Raw genomic sequence first — 6407 nt, forward strand, 5'->3', positions numbered from 1 at the left:
TATGATTCACTGTTTGTTGATATACTCCCATCAGCACCATCTATTTTTGTGTACACCAGTGATTCTCAACTGGTTTGGTCATGGACCCACATTTTCCCATGGTCATCAAGCCACGACCCACTTATATATATATATATATATATATATATATAAGTGGGTAAAAATATGGTGACAGTGGTGAGAGACTTTTTATTTCGTAATAAGTTACGAAAATAATGCTAAAATGATATGACTGACATTAAGCCTGACAACATCTCATCTGACCGCATGAATCAGGACAGCGCATTTTTCTCAGGCACTCTTTGCTTAAACTGCTTCTGACAGAAGTGTCAACAGCTTTCATGCACGTCTTTCAAAATAAAAGTCTCGCATCAGAAAATCATTTAGAATGATGTTTTTTGTTGTTGATGTTTCTTTGACTGTACACTCCACTACCCACTCAGAACGGTCTTCCAACACAGTTGAGAAACACTGGTGTACACCAAATATTGTTGTTGCAAATGTCGCTGCAGATGAGCATGAATATTTTTATCAGGTTAGATATTGATTATAAATCACTCAAACCCTTTTACCTGTACTCTGTCTACTTAACCTTAGGTCAATCCACCGTGTTTGAAGTTTTTTAACACCTTATTTGTGTTTGTAGTTCCTGAAACTGAATCTTCCTCAAAAGCAAAATGGATTGTGGGCAATATTAGCTGTTAAAGGGATAGTTCACCCACAAATTTTAATTTTGTCATCATTAACTCACCCACACATCCTTTCTTTATTCTGTTGAACACAAAGAAGATATTTTGAAGAATGTTGACAACCAAACAGTTGACTGTAGCCATTGACTTCCATGGTATTTATTTATTTATTGTAAGTCAATGGCTACCATCAACTGTTTGGTTACCAACAGAAGAAAGAAACTTATACAGGTTTAACCCATAATTCAAATTTTGAATACTATTTAGGATGGATAATATGCAAATTGGTATGCAGCAAATATTTTCAGACAACAAAAAGTGTAGTTTAATAGTTTAACATATTCTGCCATGTTTAAATCCATTCAGCAGAATTTTCCCACCGAAAATACACACAAAAAAAGTAATGTTTAGTAAATCTGTTTGTTAGTGAGTTGCCAGTTTTCTTGAACAGCTTTGCTCTGAGAATCTCAAATCTGTCTAGACTTTGTCCATTGCCATGAAAGGTTAAAAACAGGACCATCAGAAAGGATCAACAGGCTTAATATTAATTAGCACACAGGTCCCTTTTAAAGTCACATGGACTAATTACCCTGGAGCCTTGTCATTTTTTCTGATTGTCTTGTTTTTCCTAATTGCCCTTTACAGATCAACAGCTTCATTGTGTTGAACCCAATCTCCTCTGACATTGATTTCATAGCACTGAGTTACTCAATTATTAGCATTGACATTTTCGTGATGGTCACATCAGCCGTTCTTCAGCTGCACTGTCACTCAGCGAAGCTTTTCTTTTTCGTATTGCGACATCTGAGGTGACAGATTCAGTTATATACGGTATGATCACTTGCGTTTACATGAGCGGCCTGGGAATTCATGCCAGGACTTATTGGATCTTATTGGTCCCATGGCAAAAGCCACATTCTTACTTAGCTGGATTTATATCCCATGCTCAAGGTGTATTGAGACATTTTCCAAGCTTTGTCTTCCTTCTCAATCCATCTCTCTGTAAACCCATCATTCAGTTGCAGGAGCATCTCACCATGGTAGCGAGATTACCGGCTCGACAGACTCGCCGCCACTTGTTTTTTCGACTTGTGTGTGTCAATGATTTTGTTTGCTTGTGTTTACATGCTTATTTCTACTTCCTCGATACAATTACATCTTGGGAAAAGCATCTGCACTCTTAAAAATAAAGTTTGTAAAAGTTGTTTTTTGTTGTTGTTTTCTTTTTTCAGCAATGCTATAGAATAACTATTTTGGGTCTCAAAGAAACTTTCAGTGAAAAGGTCTTAAAATATATTTTTTTTCTTAGTGCTAAGAACATTTGAATAATCTAAGGCTACATTACAGTCTACATTAATCCAGATACATTTGCAAATTCACCTTTTTATCTAAGTTTTGGCCCTCTGTCCACAATGAGACATTGTTTTTGTCCAGCCAAACCAGAGCATTTTGAAGACTCTCCCAAGTGGATACATTTAAATGGACTGTGTAAATGGACCGTGCAGATGGAGGTATTTGAAAACAATGCCGCATGTTTAGTCATGTGATGCGTATTGTACCAATAGATATCTGTGTTTATAGCATTATGTTCCTGCTATGTGTTGCTAAAGATACTCTTAAAAACAAAGGTTCTTTAACGGCATTGATATTTCCATTAAGGACCTTAACATCCATGGAATCTTTCCATTCCACAAAAGGTTCTTTATAGTAGAAAAAGGTTCTTTGGAGTTTCAAGAAGTTCTTTATATTAAGAGAGAGAAAAAATTATTCTTTCAAAAACTGTTCACTGAAAGCTTCTTTGAGGAACCCAAACTTTTTATTTTATGGCATCTCTGTGAAAACACCCTTTTGGAACCTTTTTTTTTTTTCAGTGTGTAAATGTTACTTTGTACAATCTTCATATACATTCCTGCAAAGATTAAAAGATTACAGAATATTTACTTGTAATTGCGTTTTAGACCAGAGATTGAGTGGTGAGATGTTTTGCTAATAAAATGATCATGTCAGAAGAATAGCAAATTTCATTATAAATGAGAACTTTATTCTAACTGGTCTCTGACTGCTTTTCCACCGGGGCTGGTGCCAGAGCTGGTGAACCGGGCTGTGCTTTTTGTCACTCAAAAAAAATCCTGGGCCAGTGCCCAGATCCTGGTTCCGAACTGGCCCTGAATCCTTGCTGATCTCCAACAAGGGAACCTATGATGTCAGTAGGCGGAGCTTCCACTACAGACCACAGTTTGAAAGGAGCCATTTTTAAAAGCCGTCAGAGTTCAGGTAAATTAACAACATTAACAACAACAATTAAATATGTCAGTTCAGCAGTGGTCGGCAGAAGACATCAACGCTCTCCTTCCGTAAGAGATAACAAGCGATTCTGGTCACATGTTGGTCAAGTAGAGGGTTCTGCTCCCAGCCAGTGGAAACGAGAGCTGGTTCTGAACGAGTGCCACTCTTGGCTGAGCACCAGCACCAGCTCCGGCACCAGTGGAAAAGCGGTATCAGTGAGCTTGTGTTACATTTTACACATGGCTGAGTAAGATGACTAAAACTTTCCAGTATTTTGTGGGCGAGAAACTTTTGGAAAACACTTAAGCACAGACAGTGTTTTGAAATGAAACGGATGAATGTAGACATGGCCTAAAGAATCTTTTTTCCACTATAAAGAGCATTTTCTACAATGGAACGGTTCCATGGATGTTTAAGGTTCTTCATGGAACCATCAGAGCCAATAAAGATTTTTATTTTGTTGAGAAACAGTTGAACTTTTTTGTGATGATTTGCTGATGCGTGCAGGGATGGTTTTTCTGACAGGTAGACGTATTTAATATCATTAATCATTAGTCTTATGCATTTTTATGTTGACTATGCAGGAGGCTGTCTTTAGACATTAAATGGTACATTGGCAGCATATGAGGACAGCTCAATGTTTTGAGCAACGTCAGATCTGCCAGTTCTGCTGGTAAACAGCAATAATCTAGAATTCAGACCTTGAGCATAATATGAGATGGCAGGTTGAAAGTATTTATTGTGCAGTCAGTTTATCTTATCGATTCAGAGCTAGCTTTAATTGGACTGTCTGTGTGAAAACAAGTGGTTGGTCGATAGAAGTGAAAGAGCAGCAAAACATTTGTTTACATGGATATTCATATAAAATACCATCCGAATGCTACTGTGAGGTAGACTAGTGTGGGTGCTGGTGGAAATTGAGCAGACATAAGTCGTCCGGTCAGAGACGAAGTACACTTTAATGGTTTAATACAAGTAGAGGTTTACAGTCCTTGGATTTGGTTGAGTGAATGATTGTAGTACAGGTAGCAGAGAGTATGGCAGCGTAGTACAGAGTAGTTTGGATTGTAGCTTATTATGAGTGGTTCTAAACAAACAGAAATAACAATAACCAATTAGTAATGAAATATAAACTCACTCTGTTACTTATACATAATATATATACTTCAACATAATAGCAATATAGCATAGTAGCAAATTAGTGATATAATGATCGATTCAGACATGTACAGACTAGATTAGCACTTGTGAAACTGGCATCACGTTCTCTGACACGTGAGCTCGGAAGAACCGATAAATATGGCTTAAATACCACAAACAGAGGAGTCTACTTAGGGGATGCTTAGGGTCGAGAACTATAGGGTGAATGGCGGATTCGTCTAGCTGCTCTGTTCGTCTGAGACGACCACCAACTCTGATGAGGTGGGTAGTGCTGTCATACTCTGGGGCAAGGCACAAGAGACGACTGCTCATCTGTAGAGGTTTACCTGACTTAAGATGAGCCATCTCGACTGGGAAACTATGGATTTGTGCTTAATGAAGGAGGGCTAGTTCGGCTTCTCTATAATGCTCAGCTGTTAGCACTTCCGTAGGGGTAGCCGCCCCATGCAAGGCTCTAGCTGTAGCTGCTAGTAGTTCCTTATAAGATCCAAATTGATTGCAATCAGGCAATGCTGGGTTGGTGACAGGAACTGTAAGTCCACAGAATGTGAACTGTTTCAGCTCTGCATCTTCAGTAGGTAGCTGTAGGAGAGGATTCTGAGGCCACTGATCTGCTGGTAGGAGAAGCAATGATGGGCCTGGACTCCATCTGCTTGCCTTGGCTAACTCGGCCAAGGTCTTGCCCCTAGTGATGTCATCAGCAGGATTAGACTTTGAATCAACATAACGCCAATCCTTGGAGTCTGTTAAATCCTGTATCTCTGCTATTCTCGTTCCGACGAAGACTTTAAATCGACACGAGTCAGCTTGAATCCATGCCAGCACAGTGGTGGAATCTGACCAGAGTGTGACCTGACGTATGGGAACACTGAGCTCTGACTTCAGTAATTTGGCAAGTTGTGCTCCTGTCATAGCAGCACACAACTCGAGACGAGGTATGGACTGTTGTTTCTTTGGAGAAACTCTGGAACGGGCAGTGAAGAAAGCTATCTCTATGTCTCGTGTTTGGATGTAGGCTACTGAGCCATAAGCTCGCTCTGAAGCATCACAGAAAATGTGTAGGTTTCTGATACTCTGGGGGTTATCCAACTCTAAAGTGACGTAACATCTGGGAATGGAGATGCGCTGAATGTTTGGTAACTCTTGCTCCCATGTTCGCCAGGCTTGAAGCAGTTCGTCGGGAAGTTGAGGGTCATCCCATTCCCTTTTTTTGTCCCACAGACGCTGGACTAGGACTTTAGCTCTCGTGGTGTAAGGGACGATGTACCCCAGGGGATCATACTGACTGGCTAGAACCTTGTAGATATGACGCATAGTAGGGGCAGAGCATTCAATGGGGCGATACTTGTATGACAGTGTGTCGGAGGTACAGTGCCAGAGTAGTCCAAGTGCAGACTCTTGTGCATCTGGTTGCTCTTGGGTCAGCCACAATACCAGGTTACTTGACTTGGCTTCAGATGGGATAGAGTCCAGTACTTGAGGGACATTGCTGGCCCACTGTCTCAGATCAAATCCTCCTGTGGCTAGAAGGTCTCGCAACTTGGATGCCCGTGCCCTGGCTTCTTCTTGGGAATGGAAACTCTGGAGGAAGTTGTCCACATAGAAGTACTTCTCTATACTTTCTCGGACATCTTCGCCTGGCTGACTATGGTCGATGACATGCTTTTGGAGGGCAAAAGTTGCGCAGCAAGGGCTGCATGTTGTCCCAAATGGGAGAACTTGCCACTCGTAAACTTGGGGGAACTGATCTCTGTTGAGGTCCCTCCAGAGGAATCTTAGCAGTGGGCGGTCCTCTGGTAGCAGTCGCACCTGATGGAACATGCCTCGAATATCACTACTTAAGGCAACAGTGTGTTCACGGAATCTCAGGAGGACAGACATCAGAGAAGGACCCAGTGTGGGACCAGGGAGAAGCGACTGGTTGAGATTTTTCCCTCCATGTTGGAATGAACAGTTGAAGACGACTCTGTTCTTGCCATTATGTTGTCTCATATGGTGGGGAATGTACCACGACAACTCAGCTTGATCCACTTGTTCGGAAGGTATCACTTGTGTGTATCCTGCCTCCTTCAACTTGTTCATCTCCACCTGGTAGGCTGCTGCTTGTGTTGGATCTCTGGCTAATCGCCTCTCAATTCCTCTGAGACGGGGCAGAGTGGTATCTGTGGAAGCTCGCAGGAGAGGCATATCTTTCACTCGTAATAAGGGTGTAGCATATCTGGCTACTCCATCTACTGTAACTCGAGTAGTCTTGGACTCGAGCAGTGAAAG

Source organism: Sinocyclocheilus anshuiensis, unplaced genomic scaffold, assembly GCF_001515605.1.
Source record: "Sinocyclocheilus anshuiensis isolate Anshui unplaced genomic scaffold, SAMN03320099.WGS_v1.1 scaffold2109, whole genome shotgun sequence".
Lineage (NCBI taxonomy): Eukaryota > Metazoa > Chordata > Actinopteri > Cypriniformes > Cyprinidae > Sinocyclocheilus > Sinocyclocheilus anshuiensis.